Below are 16,919 nucleotides of genomic sequence, written 5' to 3'. Positions count from 1 at the left end.
TAGTGTTAATCTAGTAAATTACATATAACAATGGGTAATATAATCAATAGTTATCTAATAAACTACACTTTTTGATTACATTCTGTTTTGTCATAAATGGTCTTTTATTTCCTCGTATTATCCTACTGTCCTACATATAGGATGGCTGTTTCCCTGAAAGCCTTACACTTAATTTTTTTTTCATAATTTTTTTTATATTGCATAAGATCTAATAAACTAAATAATGTAACTTTTTTCAAAATTTTCAGAAAATTTTAGTTTCAGGCTTATCTGGGTTAAGTGCAGACGTCTTTGATCATAGCAACTATCGTACAGCGTTCAACTACAGCTTTAACGCTAGCGGTACTGATATACCAAGCTGCTTCTTTTTTGTTAAATTTTCTTTTTACATCTTCTCCTCTTTTCTCATTGTTCTCTTTTGGTTATTTGTCATAATTTTTATCATTGTCGATATTTCTGTATCAATTATTATCAGATTTTGGCAATATCGGGTTTATTTCGTTACCCGCGTTACGTATTTAAAGCTGTGATGGATTCTATTTGCTTTTGTATTTCACAACGGAATAATATATGTGATGTTGTGCCTCGATACTGATGTTCATATAATCAAAAGAGTGTAAATATTTGTAAGGGCATAAATAACGACGTATTGAACTTCAAACAGAACGGTTATCACTTCGATCTTTCCAGACGTTTTTTGGTCTAATGTAAGAAAATTCTTCGAAATTGTATTGTGTGTTTATCTAAATTGAATTGTTAATTCTTATTTTTCTATTTTTCATGATAAATTAAACTCTGGAGCCTTTAAGACTAGAGTGAACAGGTTTCTTTTGGATGGGCGTGTATCACCTTCGTCTTCATCTACACTTTCAATCAGGTTCGATGGAAGACAAACGCCTATTCCATTACAACTATATAAAAAAATATTAATGATATCTGTAAAGCTGACATCGCGTACATGTTTTATGCTTGATGTACATACCTCCTAAAATTAATGGCTTTTTCATGGGTTTGGTGAACGCTCATGAAATGTCTCGAAATTATCTTGTAATAAATTTAAGAACTTTATAAAAAAAACTTATATAAATTCTATTATAGTGTGCTAAGCTTGGGAATGAATTGAGAATTACTATTACAACTAAATTGTGGTTAATTGATATCGAATATATGATATTGTAAAAATGCTTACTTCAACACGTCTTAGTTTGTTGTCTGTTAGATCAGTGCTAGTTTGGAACTTTCGTAGCTTTAACCTAAGGATGCCTTATAGGGAACTGAAATCTGATTCTAGTTTGCATCAAATTGGGCTCTTTTATTCTTCTCATTCCATATACAAGTGGATATTTTAAATCCTATGTGGACAGTGACCGAATTAAACAAATATTAAACAGGGATATTGGTAGGATATAACACGTGAGATGATAAATTTACAATTAATTTCATCGTACATATGAGTGAATGTGTTAACACTAATCCAGTGTATTTATCATCATCAGGTCAGCCGGTAGCCCCAATGCAAGGCATAGACCTTTCAGTAGATCGCCACAACGTTTAGTCATAAGCTCCACGTATCCAGAAAACTCTCGCAACTTTGTCGTTGATCCACTTAGTGGAGGGCCAAACTAGAACTTTCATTTCCATTGACGGGCAGATACACGAGGGATATGCGCCGCCCACTACCATTTCATACTAACAATTCTTCTTGCTACGTCGATGACTTTTGTTCTTCTGTGTCATTAATTCTACTTTTAAATAGATTTGTGACTTGTGTTTGTGTGTGTTGTTGTTGACGTGCGATAACCCTATATTAATGTGCGTTTGAACAGATCATGTGCTGACGATCTCCTTTTTCGACTGACGAAATGTTGCCTTTAATTGGAGTCCTTACGACATTAACACGAGGCCATCCTGCCTATTGTTTAACAGCAATTCCAACGCTCAACGCGTACGCAGCAAGGACTCCCTTGCTTGTCCATATCGATGTATTAAGTTGACCATATAGGAAATAATTTATTTGTAACATACAGTGAGCAAGATCACCTGAAAGAAAGTAACATGTTTAATTCTATAACATTAAATGATCCTTTCCTCGTATCCTTTGCTTCTGAGGATCATAACCCTTTTTGGACAGATTGTCGCACTCTATGTTACACTGTTTGTGTTGGTTTCGAGCGGTTTGTTTAACTTCTGCTATTGTGGTATCGAACGTCGTTCGGCTCTGTTCGTACCAGCACATGGAGCTACTGCTGATGGTCGCCATCCATCCACTAAGAATAGTAGTAGATGGATGGCGACCGCGAAGCGATAAATTTTTTTTTAAGCCGCTAACAGTTTTTACCGAAACTTATTGTATTGATATCTAGACTATTAAATTTAGAAGTTCGTTTGTGAAAAATCCTATAATTTTACAATAACCTTCTTTGTAATGCTTTAGAATCATGCAAGGTACATGAAACTGAATAGTAAAGAAACATTTACTGTAATGGTTGTGTATTGTTAACTGATATTACTTACTAAATATACAAAAATAATCTAACAGACTTTGATGAATCTTCCTAAAGTGCATTGGGTGCATTTTAAGTTGAAGGATACCATTAAAGTGAAACTCAATTTGATTTTGGTTCAAATTAATCGTAACTGAAATTATTGATGATCATTATTTTTAATATTCATCATAACACTTGTACGTTTACAATAATTATAATAAATTCAAAAAAATAAGGGATGTCCATATATTATTTATAAGGCACCGAGAAAAACTGGCTGTGCTAAAGTTTTGACTGCAAAATCGGAATCAGATTTTTTAAAGAAAATTCTGCGAAACATTATTGTGCAACCCTTTACAAAATTCAAAACGCATATTAAAGATAAATTGACAGAAAAGGCTTATAAATTAATAAACGAATATTTAAATGACAAGAATCATTGACAATGATGTCGCTTGATTATTTTTATTTAATTTAGGTTATATCTGACAAAGTGGGTATGTATAAAACTGTATTGTTAAACTTGATTAAAACATGTGTTGTTGTGGAGTTTCTACCTGCTTATTATCCACAATTATATCATATTGCGAACCGGAGTACAGTCAAAAATAAAATAGATTAAAAATGTAATAAATAATGAATTGACGATCATTAAGAGTTGTGTTAAAAGTTCCAATGCTGAATAAATTAGTCTTATCTTTTATCAGGTTGTGGAGTGATATGTCTATTTTGAAATTTATGAGGGAGACTCATGTCCATCTGTGGACGTCCCATAGCTGTAGCGGTGATAATTAATCTTGCTATGACATACACAAGTAATGACAATAAATAAAATAAGTGATCCGAAGCTAATAAAAATATGAACGTATGCATGTTTTGATAATCCAAGAGAATAGATCCAAAAGTAAAGTAAATACCACCTTCCTTATGCAGGATGTAAATATGTTGTTGTAATTTATTAAAATGTCTTAGTTTGTTGTCTCTTAGATCAGGGCTAGTTTGGAACTTTCGTAGCTTTAACCTAAGGATGCCTTATGGGGAACAGGAATCTTATTCTAGTTTTTGGGCTCTTTTATTCTTCTTATGACGTATACAATTGAACATTTTAAATCGTATGTAGATAGTAACCAGATTAAATATTAAACAGGGATATTGGTAGGATATAACACGTGAGATGATAAATTTAAAATAAATTTTATCGTACATATGTGTGAATGTATTAACACTAACCCAGTGTATTTATCATCATCAGGTCAGCCGGTAGCCCCAGGCCCATGCAGGATGTAAATATGTTGTTGTAATTTATTAAAATAAAAATTCTAGAACGACAAATTATTTTTTACTATCGTCAGTTGATTAATATCACACTTCGTAAATTGCTTTGGTCATAAAGTCTCCGCGGGGCGTGTAATTAAAGATTGAAGGCGAATGGATCTTTTAGGTTATATGAGAATGTCTCACAGCGATAGACTAAAACACTTTAAGAACTTCAATGGGCTTTAATAAAATAGTTTTTATATAAACAGCTAAAACATCGTCATCAGTATTTTAGTCGTAAGAAGTTCACAGCTGGACAAAGGTCTCATAGATTTATAATTGAACTGGTTGGAAGGGACTTGCCTAGTGCGACCGTGTCCGACGACATCAACAAGATCGTCTGTCCACCTTGTGTATAAACGTCCTGCACTCAGCTTGGTCGTCCATCGCCACTACATCAAAACCTTAAAACAATGATAAAAGAGTCCAATTTATCGAAGAGTGATAACCCAAGGTCCTCTCCAGGGGGCCCTTGAACTGAGTCACTGCAACGTCCGCCTAAGACATAACAGCTTGGCGGCCTCTTTCGCCCGATCTAAGGCTTTGCAGAGAGCCTTCGAGTTTCGCTACCTTAAAAAGAGGTTTTAGGCTAAACGCCCTTTGCGCCCTGACCTATGGAACCCGCGGAATTAGCAAATGTTACTTAGATAGCTGTGTTAGTCAAGTCAAATATACTCCTAGATTTTAAAATAAATAACACTTATACTAAGGGAAACAAAAAATAGTAAGTACCCTTAGGAATCAATGTAAATATATGAAATATTAACAATCCACTTTATAACGTAACATTGAACGAGTCCCGTCCGTATATGATATTTTTATATGAGCTCTCCATACCATAAAAAGAAACTTAGCGGTGATAATAAAACCTTCCAAAAGCAGCAAACAAATTGCACCGCTCGCTGGAAACATTTTCATCAATAATTCATGGCGATATTGAATTTCTTTTTAATAAAGCTCAAGGGGTCAATAGAGTCTCCCTGGCCGAGCGGACTTACAAGGATGACATATCAATGCAGGAAGTAAAATGCAGTGCGCGTGTGTTGACGTGAACGTGTGTGTTTGACGGCGTGCGTGTGTGCGTGCGATGCGTCATGCACTATCAAGTAAAATCCAGGGCTGCCACTTAGAACTATCATCTTTGCCCGGGGATTCTTTAAAATAATATAACAAGCTTATTAACCAAATTTTATTGTAAAAGGTTTACGCTTCTGTAATAAAATTCCCTCCGAAAAAAATATATTAAGTAAAGATTGACCAATGAAGCATACTATAGTATTAAATTATGTAGAAGATAAACATGTCTGATATTAGTATTACGAAGATCACGTGAAAAAAAGGTGATTTATAATATGAAAATTTTTTAAAATTGGCCTCAAAATATCTATTGAGTTTCTTAACAGGTTCTAGATAGAATAGACATACCGAACCAGAATATACATCTATATACATATGGGTGTCCAGTTTTTGTACCATTCTTAGGGTGGGACGGGTTTTCAAAAACTCGACCAAACTAAGACTACACATAACCTTTGGCGTACTAGAATTTTTTCATCCAATACTTTGCATGTGACAACTCGATGCGCAGATGTCTCGAAAGTGCTCTTTTAGAGAACTTTACTTGCCCAAAATAGATTCATTTGGGATTTACAAAGGCCAGCAAAAAAACCCAGTGTTAGAAGACTGAATTTTGCGATCGCAGGTCACGGGTTCGATTCCTGGGATACAATCTTGTATTATTCACAATTTGTGTATTAATTATTTTGGATTGCTACTGATCACAAATAAGTTTTCAGAGTATGTACTACTAATACCACACTCCGATCGCCAGCGTGCCTGCCAAAGCTGGCGATAATGACACACTCCCCGTTAGATATCTCAGGAAGGCCTATGGATGGATATAAGTGGATGTCTGTGAGCTCAGATGACGACAATCAACAAGATATATTTGTACATACATATACAAACTTTCTTTTTACCAATGTCTACTTTTTGTAGATACTTAGTGACGGCAATAAAAAAATATTTCAATAGAATACCCACAAAATCATTTATCGTTATAAAAGCAATAAACTATATTGATTGAAAAAAAATTAAGTAGTTTACTAGCCGGATTGCCGTATTAGAAGACTGCTTTATGGCACTATGTCTACTATACAATGAACTCTTAGCTGGTTAGCAAATATATTACATATATGTATATCGTCGGAGTTATTTTTTGTTTCTCAAGGAAGTTAATTACATATTTTAAAGTTATACTGTTCGCTCATTGCATAAGGCGTGATTTGATGTATAGATACAATGCAATTAAAACCTTTTTGTGAAAAATGTAAATCTTCGTACAAGATATAGGACGAAGAAAAAAGTAAAGATTAGTTTAAAAAGTAAAGATGCAATAACTAATTTTTTGGGGATTACACAATGTTAAAAGTTCTTTAAAAGAGGTAACGAGATGTTTGGAATCGACTTTTTTTTAAAAAGGCACGTAAAGGTGAGGGGAATCACAAAAGCTAGACAAAGTTTAAGTTTAAAGGTTAGGGAAAGTTAAGGAGACGAGAAAAGTTGGGGAAACAATAGGAGCCGAGAAGGCGAGGAAGGCTATGAAGAAGGCGTGGTAACGTACATTGTATTTGAGTAAAAGATTACAAAAACAAAATCTTTTTTGTACAACCCTAAGCGTCTTCACACTCCACTTACCCGCGAACAAATTGATGGGTGCGCTGTCCTCCTCTCACCCACTATGCTGGCCAACCCTCCCTTTCGCACCTAACTGCACCCGTACAGTTACACGCCATGGGCCGTGATCAATACAACTCGAAGAAAACGCAGTTGGATTTAACTAATAAAATTATTTTATTAAGTTTAAAAAAAGTAGCTGTGGCCACGTCTGGTATTCGTGAGATTAGATGGGAAAAGAAATTCTTTGAGCCGAGGCTGCGTATGAGACGGGAGTAGGGCGCCCTCGTTCCACACGACCTACGATCTCTGAACAGCTGTATAGTTGGGTTCAAAGAGCGGAATATCGTGTAGTAATAAAAATATCGCAAAGTCTAAAGACGAAGGTCTTTGACAAATATTTGTTGCAAGTGATGATCTAATGATGAGACTTGATAGATCACGATAGGCCCCTTAAAAAGGCTTCAAGTCACCCATAGAATAATGTTTGCACGAAGTTTTATGGCGAGAAAGTTTCAGATATGAGGAGATCCGTAAAGGAACCAAAGTTGAACGATGTAGCTTCAAAAATTGTTCATCTGTAGCGGCAGTAGGCGTAGCACATCCATCGTGCAGCTGATGGCTTAGAGGCCGAAAGCATCTCGAATGGCGACTACGAGACGGGAGAAACCGTCGGCATCTATCGCCTTCCAATGATTTTAGCGAGGTGGTCTGTAGACTACTTGGAAGGACCTTCTACGCTGTGCTTGCTGATCCTTAATCTACATTCTAAAATCTGAAGAAACCTACGTTAGTTCACACTGTAGCCGAGTATATTTCAGCCAATCAATAAATTATAAACATTGCTCTATTCATATCATCATAAATTGAACTTGTTCAAAACCCGGGCATTATTCCTATGACAGTGTCAAAAACTCATATTTCAAATTCTTCTGTAAAATCTTTAGACTTCTCATTGGGTGTCATCACTGCTGACCACGAGAAACTAAATACCCCCCACTAGATGGATCATCGATCGCGGGTAGTCACTAAATGCGGAAAGCATAAAACCAGCTTTCGTGCCATATATTTGACGGAGGTCTAAGCCCGAGTTCCCCAAGCTTTTTTGTGTCGTAGACCCCTTGCCATGTTTTTCCGTGTTGGGTAGACCCCCTACTTACCTGATATTGATTTCCTGTAAATTTCTAACTGTTGTGAAGTTTAGTGTTAAAAACTTAAAGTAAAAACACATGTTAATTTATACATTTATTAATTGAATTTAAATTAAATCTACTCAAATACTACTTTTAGATACTTTTATAAATAATGTAAATGTTTTGATATTATAAGATAGTATGATTTAAGTAAATAGGTACTATCTGTGTATGTGTTGAGATCCACTATCGTGGACCCCCATTTTCATTTCATGGACCCTCAAATTTTTTTTCGCTGACGTAGACCCCTTGCAGGTTGTCATAGACCCCTAGGGGTCGACAATGATTACTTTGGGAATCACTGGTCTAAGCCATGCAGTGGGTGTTTATCAGCTTACGTGATGATGATAATGATTCCTTTCTCCATAAAGTACAAAAAATATCACCTTATCCATAAACGAATACTGCGATATCTATGGGACACGTGTTAAGAATTATATTTGATAAATCCTAGAACTACCTGCGCCAAAATGAGGTTAAGGTTGTTTATACCATTGCAGCGATTATCAAATGAAGTACTAAACCGGAGAGAATCGGCACGTCCTACTGACTCCAATGAGCACGCGATTATGAACCTTATTTAATCAAACGATTTACGTGCATAATTCTTGAAACTGGTCACTTAGTCTTGTTAATTTAATTGACATACTACGTTATCTGTACTTCAGTGATAATTTTCCAGTTTAAACTGTTAAATGGTAAAGAAAATAAATACAATGATCGTTAAATTTACAGCCAAAAATGTGGCAGAAAATCTTAATGTACTTTATTATTTAAAAGGCGAATGAAGGTAGCGCAATTAAAAAGTTTTTACAGAACTGTTAAAAAATAACACCTACTTTTTTATTCTATCCTTTAATGCTTTTATTAAAACTATGTGTCAAATATTACATTTGTTATTAAAGTTTAAATCTGTCACCAGACACCCTGTACATATATAAAGTATCCCGCATAATTATAACTCACATTCTGTTAGATTGCCACATTTCGCTAAGTACTAGACATACTTGACTCATCATATGATTATATTCCTAATTGACTTTATTCACCCATAAATAAAAAAATAAACCACATTATATGATCATAATTACAGAGCAATAGCAATAAATAAATGATTATATGCTGTAAACGTTCTTTTATTTTCTTGGCGGCGCTGATAATTATTCTTTCTGCTGTTTGAAGGTCTTACTGAGTTGTCCAAAGATGACATCATCCTTTACACTTGTCGCTACACATATTAATAAAAGAAGTTTCCTGACATTATTTTGGTAGTTTGAGCCCATATATTCCTACTGCAAGGACTCCCCCAAAGATATCTATGGGGATATACCATAATCGCCACCATTGGCAGGCGGGTTGACGATCGCAGTGTGCTATTATGGTACGCATATGACACTGCTGCCCATCCTCTTGAAACTTATTAGTGATCAGGTGGTGCAAAGATAATGTCATAATTTGAACGTGCCTTAATTTTTACAAATGGCGCCAAATGTCACTTCGCTTTGACATTTATGATATAAATATATAGATAATTAGTTGTAAATAATCCATGGAGTATATTTATATACGTAAAACACAAATTACAAAGCGCAATGAGATTTGACGGTATTTGGTGAAATTAAGCACTTTCACATTATGACGATACTTTTGCACCATCTGTTATATAAAACTGTATCCCGGGTACATCAGGCGATGTGACGCCTGAATCCATTAAATATTTACATCAGTCCTCTATAGTGATAGTCCAGTGGGACTACTACTGCTCGCATTACGTATTTTATTTTATTTCATTTTATAATTTTAGGAAGCTAATGGACTAAAAAAAATTTTTAACTTAAATAGATTTCAAGTTCGCTGGCAACAATATCCTACTTATTCTTATGTAATCACGTACCCCTAAAAATTATAAAATATCAATTAAAACTTAAATATCAACATGAGAGTACATTATGAGTTCTATATAGTGTTTACTTGCAAAATGTGATTCCGAAAATTAGAATTAAGACTTTTTGCGTCTCGCTGCAACACTGCAAATCGATATATCTTTATATATATATATACTACAGTGATATACAATTGCTATAAAAACTATTACTAAGCTGGCAATCATTTAATTTATTTGTATACAATGTAAACTAACGTAGACAGTAAGTATCCTCACGCAAAGCTAATTACAACGATGGAATGCATTTTAGAATAATCACTACCCACTAAGCCTCTAAGAGGATGAAGAATAGTAATACAATTACACGCACTTCATGGAATACTTAATAAGACAATTATACCGGTAAAGCCTTAGAGCGAGTACTTTCTGAAATTTATTATACGGGTATTGGACTATGTAATTAGGTAACTGCCCTATGGATATTATTAGGTAGCAGTAGAGGTGGTGGTGGTGGTGGCGGCTGTAGAGGCAGTTTTGGTAGTAGCAGTGCTTTTGTTGGTAGTGGCGATTATGTTGGTGGTAGTGGTTGTGGCGGCAGTTTTGATAATAGTAGTGAAAGTAGTAGTGGTGTTTGCGGTGGTAGTGAAAGTGATGTTGGTTGCGGTGGCAATTGTGGTATTGGTCGTGGTGATTGCAGTGGTAGTGGTAGTTATTGTTGTTTTACTGCTGGTGGTAATAGTGGTGGTATTGATCGTAGCTGTTGTGTCAGCTGTGACCGTGATGGTAGCGATCGTAGTGGTAGTAGTGGTGGTATTGATGATGGTTTTTGTGACAGCTGTGGTAGTGGTGGTGGTTTTGGTGGTAGATGCGGTTATGGTTGTGGTGCTGGATCTGGTGACAGAGGTGTTAGTGTAGTACTATCGAAGTGTTAGAATGGGTTGGAATCGGATTTCTATATACATATAAATTAAAATGCCCACTATTTATCACTTGGAAATACAAAATTGCATTTTTTTAATAAGTTGAGGCTTTCGTTCCTAAAGTAGTTCAAGTGGACTCCTGGGGTCCATGGGAAACTCGACGCGGGTCTTAATTAGCGTGGGAAAAAATGGGGATTCACAATTTGGAATCTGGGTTCAACGAAAATACATATTTTTTTATTATTCATAAGTCTATCGTAACGCAAATTTCCATAGGTAAATCTAATCATTATATTTATTGTCAAATTTTGTGAATATGGTAAAAATATAGCTGCAGGGGTTCTACCGGAACCAGTTGAATTTTAAAAGTGATACATGAGAATAAATCTCTTGGAACTCTCTGATTTAAAATATCTTTTGAAATGTACACATCTAAGTTGACGATAGGTCTTATGCAATGTTGATATGGTTGGTTGGTATACATAGGAGCGATCTGCCTGTCATTCACCCTTACCATACTTGGAGTCGTTTCCTGTTTATAGCACTGACCCCGGCTGCGTAGCTTGCAGACGTGAAGTAAGAAATTTTAAATCTTAACGTTTACCTTTATTTTTATACGACATTACTTTCTTGATTTAATAAGACGAATTCAGGGGTGCTCAACTTCAGATTTATTTTGATTTAGAAACTTATTTTTACCATCGATTGCGATCCTAACTAATATTAATTGAATGTAGAAATGTGTAGTGTCTGTTAATAGCAATACTCTATTTACTCCCTTGAAGCTATGGACATGGTATTTACATTAAAATATTCCACATAAATCATTCCACTCTGTTGCTACGCAGAGTGGTTGGTTATGGGAGTAAAAACATTCAGGTGTGTCGATTAATGTATGCTATACACTATTCTATGATCGTAGATTATTTAAAAAAATAATGAATAGCGTAATGATAAAACAATAAGAAATTTCGATTTCAAACTTTGAATTTCTTCTTACTAAATTTAATTACATTTTACTATCTGTTCTTATTGAATTTGTACTGCTAGAATTTATTGGCCCGACGTGTTCTAATGGAATAATAAATTAGCTTAAGATGTTCTAGAATGGTCACTATATACAGAGTGATTGGCACTAATCGGTGCAACATAACTCCTGAAGATGCCCCGTGGAAGGGTGAAATACGTGTTGAGTGATTTGACGGTGGCAGTTGTGTAATTCGCATTGCTTGCCGCATACGCATTTATCAGCGGGCTGACGGGCGGTGCACTTTGTTGCACGACTACCACTGCATTTTCGGAAGTGGCTAAATATTGGTCCTTTTCTTACTTAGGATGGACTTCCGCAAGGTAACGCCTGATTCCATTAAAACATTTTTAATGAAAAAATCACACTGGTAGACGAGTCGCGGTACTAATACTTGACCATTTTTGTCGCCGTTTACTGGCAACACTGGTCGCAGGATTTTTTTCAATCGAGAGCTTCACCCGAGTCTCACTCCCGGAAGGTGGGAGATAAATATTTACAATGTATGAGACATTTTTTTAAAAATATCTTAGTGTATTCTAAAAATATAAGACCTCTGATGAATTCAAGATGGCGGCCGCGCTGCATATATTTATTTTTTTTACAATACGATCAATTTTTAAAAAGATGAGAAAAGCAAGATGGCCGCCGAGATATTTGAGTTTGAAGTTTCTTAATTTCGGAGGTGGCTTTCTGGGCTCAAATTGGGGTAGGCTTTAAACCGAATTTAAAATTATCTCTTTTATTCCCTTACACTTCCTGAATCTTGAATTTTAAAGGTTGCAAAGGATTTTTTTTTTCAAAAATGATTCGAGGTACCAGAATGATTCGTATGGAACCTATATAAAAATTGCACTTTTCGAAGTGAAATATCTCTGTGTTTTAGACGGAGCCAGTTGCTTTGTACGGAGCGGCTATGAAGATACTGGAGTAGTATTGCCGCGTGTACTTTCTTTCTATTCATACAAATTTTTGGACTTTTAATTCAAAAATATAAAAAGTAGACGCGGCAAAATTTTTATAAAACTTTTGCAACGAATAAAGTAACTTAATAATAGCAATTACATTTGACCCGTTTCATCGCTAAAGACTGGCAGCACCGGAAAGAAGATTTTTTTTAGACTGTCGATACCTACAGCCGAAAATATAAGTTGCTTCAATTTGAATAGTGATTAAAAGAAAATTACGAAAGGTAGATATTGCCATACGAAAAAAAAACTTTATTTTTGTAACAAAATTATCTATATAATATTATGTTGTCGTTGTTTCGCGAGTATATTATTTATTACAAAATTCTCGACACTTATAAGTAGTATACGATGGTAAAAAAATTGTACAGCCATATGAAAAAAAACAAAACTAGAAGGAAACATATTTTCAATGAAAACATTATACCGGGCTACGTACTACAGTCGAAGTAATGACATTTGCTGCTAGCAACTTGCAGCACCGGTCGCAGGATCGGTTTTTCTCTTCTTCACATTTCGAAGCCCACAGCTGAAAACATAAGTGAGAAGTTAATATAATGTATGAAAAAAGTTTATTAGCTTATTACGAGGACTATATGATAATTATGAAAGTTGGGTATTGCCATACGAAAAAAAAAATTTTTGTGTCAAAAATTTCGTTTAAGGTATCATTTGACGTATAGAAAATGTACAGAAAGTTTATAGGCGTTTATAAATTGTAGCTAAAACTAGAAAAAAATAGCTGTTATCATACAAAAACAAAACATTTATTTAAAAACAAGGATGAGAAACTTTTCTGATAAAATAAACATACAGGTATATATTTCGCGGTCGTGGTGATCACACTAACTTATTTATATCGATGTCGAGTGGTAACATTGGCTGTGGCGATTTTTTCCGCTCATTCCACAATTTTGATAGCAAAGCCGAAAGTAAACGTGTTAAATAATAACGAAATATGTAAAAAGTTTGCGCAATTATATGCTGATTATAAGAAAGGCCCTAAAAAAAAATAATAACAATTTTATTTGCACAAACGTCTCTTTGTTTTGTCTATTTCAGGCTGTTGTATACGATTGATATTTATAATGTAATAACACTTGTAGATACAGAGTGATTATATTGAAGTAAAAATCTTTAATTGATATAATATCGAGTATTATGTTAATTGTCAATAACAGATGGCGTTGTCTTAATTGTGCGTAAAATAATAATTTCCAGAATACTTTAAAAGTAAAGTCATCAACAAAACTGTAAAATTACAAGATTACCCTTACCGCCATTTAACTATATAAAAAGAGTTACAAACATAACTGTATCAGTCATTTTTGTAGAATCCAAAGAACCAGTTAGAATTTTTTTGATTATATTGAAAATTAGCTAAAATATACTAAAATAATTTGAATATGCAAATAACACTAAATAAAAAAGGATTGATTAATTTTGCAAATCGATTATTCAAAATGAAAAATTTTAACGACATCTATCGATTGTTTTCTTAGTTAACATTTATAAAAATACTAAATAAACTATATTCTTTATTGCGTTTGCTTGTAACAATACCTTACCTATATCTTTATAGCCAAATCAATATTATCGATGTTTCGTTAATTTTGTGCACAGGAGAACTACATCTTCATTAATGTCAAAATGCTGAAGTATAAAAAAATATACGCTTATTTGGTAATTTTATTTAAAGTTATATTTATTAAAAATAAACATATTTATGTGTGTACATGTTGTGGCGGTTGGGAGTTGTGTAAATAGTATAAGTTTTACAACAACTATGATTTATATCATTAATTCATCTATCAAATAAGCGTCACTATGGCAACGTTCGAGAGAGTATTCTCTGTCGTGACGTTATTTTATATAAATATCTTATTTATTAATTTCAAACAGGTAACTAACAACAACACATAAGTTTATATTAGTTTCATTTAACAAAATTCAAAATTGCATATGTTTTCCTCTTAAAGACCTGCACATCTGGGGTCATAATTGAGTTACCTTCCAAACGTTAATAACTGAATAATCCAGAGAACAATACTAAACGGCTTTTTAAATAATAACAAAACAAAACACGAACAATTTTTATGTTCAATTTATTATAGCCAGAATTTCATACTTTTGTTACGACGATGTCATGGGGAAAAAAAAAGAAAATAACTCCAAGAGTCTCCAAGAATTTTCTGCTTTGATATTAATTAGTTATTTGCGGCCCGCAAGTTGGACTCGCCTGACCACATTACAGAGTTGTAGAAAGTAGCCTACGCAGTTTACTGCACCGCTTATTAATATAACAGTCCGCGTCTCGGTTGCTATCTTCATCGGATAAACACTTTTAATCATCCTACATTCCCACTGTTGGGATGTGATATCTACCCATCAAATTATACACGCGCCAGATTTCTTGCGATTTGTAACAGTTACAATGAACCTTTAATGGAAGATCGATTAATATAATATAAAATATTAATCGATCTTTCAACCTTTAGTCGTAAATATATCGACATAAATTCTTCTGGTGTTCATACGTTCGTTATTATACAGGATGATTAGTTATAGATATAAAAGCTTTGTGGTAAATGCATGGCTTGTTGGCCAGAGTAAAGTTTTATAGCTTTTACAAACGTTTTCAATCATCGTGGATAAAGTGATTAATTATTTTTTGCAATTCAAATGCGACTGGCTAATAACTTCTGACAGTAAAATGTATACAGTAACAGACATTAAACAATAATCATTTGTGACTCTGTGTTTGGCACTAATCGGTGAAACATAACTCCTGAAGATTCTTCGTGGAGGGGTGAAACACGTGTTTAGTGATTTGGCGGTGGCAGTTGTGTGATTCGCATTGTTTGCTGCATACGCATTTATCAGCGGACTGGCGGGCGGTGCACTTAGTTGCACGACTACCACTGCATGTGCGGAAGTGGCTAAATATTGGTCTTTTTCTTGCTTAGAATGGACTTCCGAAAGGTAACGCCTGTTTCCATAAAAAATTTTTTTGTACACTAATCTGAATTTAAAAGGCATCATCTTTACGTTATTTATAATCTCTGAAAATGTTGATTTTTAAATAGGATATACTTTACAATAATAGACAGGAAACGAGGTATGTATTGATCTTTATAAAGCTTCAAAATATATTTTCAATCGTTCTGTATGAAGCTGAAAGTTCTAGTTTCTAGCCCTCATAGACTACCACTAACATCTATTAGTACTGAAAGGTTATAGAGTGGCGCGTGTTCGCCACGTGGTCGGTGGCAGACGCGGCGTGGGTACACTCCCTGTTCAGTGAACAGATGACATAGTCAAGGTCGCGGTCGCTGGATACGGGCACCTATAACGGTCATCGTGGTGATCTTTGAGGAAGCCCTGAACCTGACAGTAGGTGATGATTGGTGTGATGATTTGTTCCTTCGTTACACGTAACACTCTCGTCCGGTGCGATCATCGCCAAATCTAAAAAAGGCGTTCTACCCTGCACATTTATGTACTCCAAATGAAAAAAAACATGCAGAAATTTTGAGGTTAGTCAAGTGCATAGAATTGATCTTTGGATAATCGAGATAGCTGATTGGGTATCAATATATCACATTTTTAATACAAGCGTTTTTACACACTAGCAATATGAAACGTCTGCCCTGACCGCAACGCGGCACGCTCTGTTTAACCCACATTGGTAGGCGAGGCCGGCCACCCGCCGCCGGTTCAAGGAGAGACGATTATAACTTATTGCACAGGGAACTTAGTTCCTCGTCACTTAATACAACTTAGACTGGTTTTTCACTCTAAGCTGCATGGGAAAACTTTTAGTGTCTCAACAGGCCATGGAAAGAGCTAAAAACGGGATTTCTCCACCTGATTGTGCCAGATAGAACTAATGGCTGCTGGGGTCTTAAATTTTTGGATTAAAGACCACAGATCGGTAAGCAAAGCGCAGGGCGTCCATTCTGAACCTGAACAGACGACCTAGTTAAGGTTGTCGCAAGGCTGAATGTTTAACAGGTTTCCTTGGAAATCCATCAATGAGGCCTATTTCTAGCAGTGAATATCCTATGGTTGAAATGATGATGGAAGCTAGACTTCTATAACACGCTTTACTACTTAATACCAATGAGTTGTCAGACGTTAACTAAATAGTACTAAACCTTTCTTACGCTAAATTTTTTTCCTCATTGGGAAGTCTTGCAGGGAGCACAATGTGTCAGAATCCTGCAAGCTATAGTGATATAGTGGTGAGGTCTATACACCTATATGATATAAGGGCAAGATTTAAGATAGCTATAGAGCTATCTTAAATCTTGCCTTGCTCGCCGCCTCGAGCGTGGTTGATCCTCCCATGTCCCCCAGAGAGTCCAGAGAGAGTTTCACGCGTGAACCTGTAAGTCAAACTTTCCACAGCGGGGCGCAGTCCGAGGAAACTGTAAGAGCCAGAAAG

General features: G+C 35.1%; 1 protein-coding gene across 1 annotated transcript in view; it reads left to right on the top strand.

Moving 5' to 3' along the window:
* Rhp (rhophilin) overlaps positions 1–16,919 on the top strand; it is a 113,125-nt gene that overhangs the window by 12,348 nt on the left and 83,858 nt on the right. The gene's annotated exons all lie outside the window — the stretch shown is intronic.

The sequence above is a fragment of the Battus philenor genome, unplaced genomic scaffold (assembly GCF_028537555.1).
Source record: "Battus philenor isolate CCGP_79_NKW_IND1 unplaced genomic scaffold, ilBatPhil1.0.hap1 SCAF_27, whole genome shotgun sequence".
Lineage (NCBI taxonomy): Eukaryota > Metazoa > Arthropoda > Insecta > Lepidoptera > Papilionidae > Battus > Battus philenor.
The sequence above is the reverse complement of the archived record's forward strand: the minus strand, read 5'-3'. Positions and strand labels throughout refer to the sequence as shown.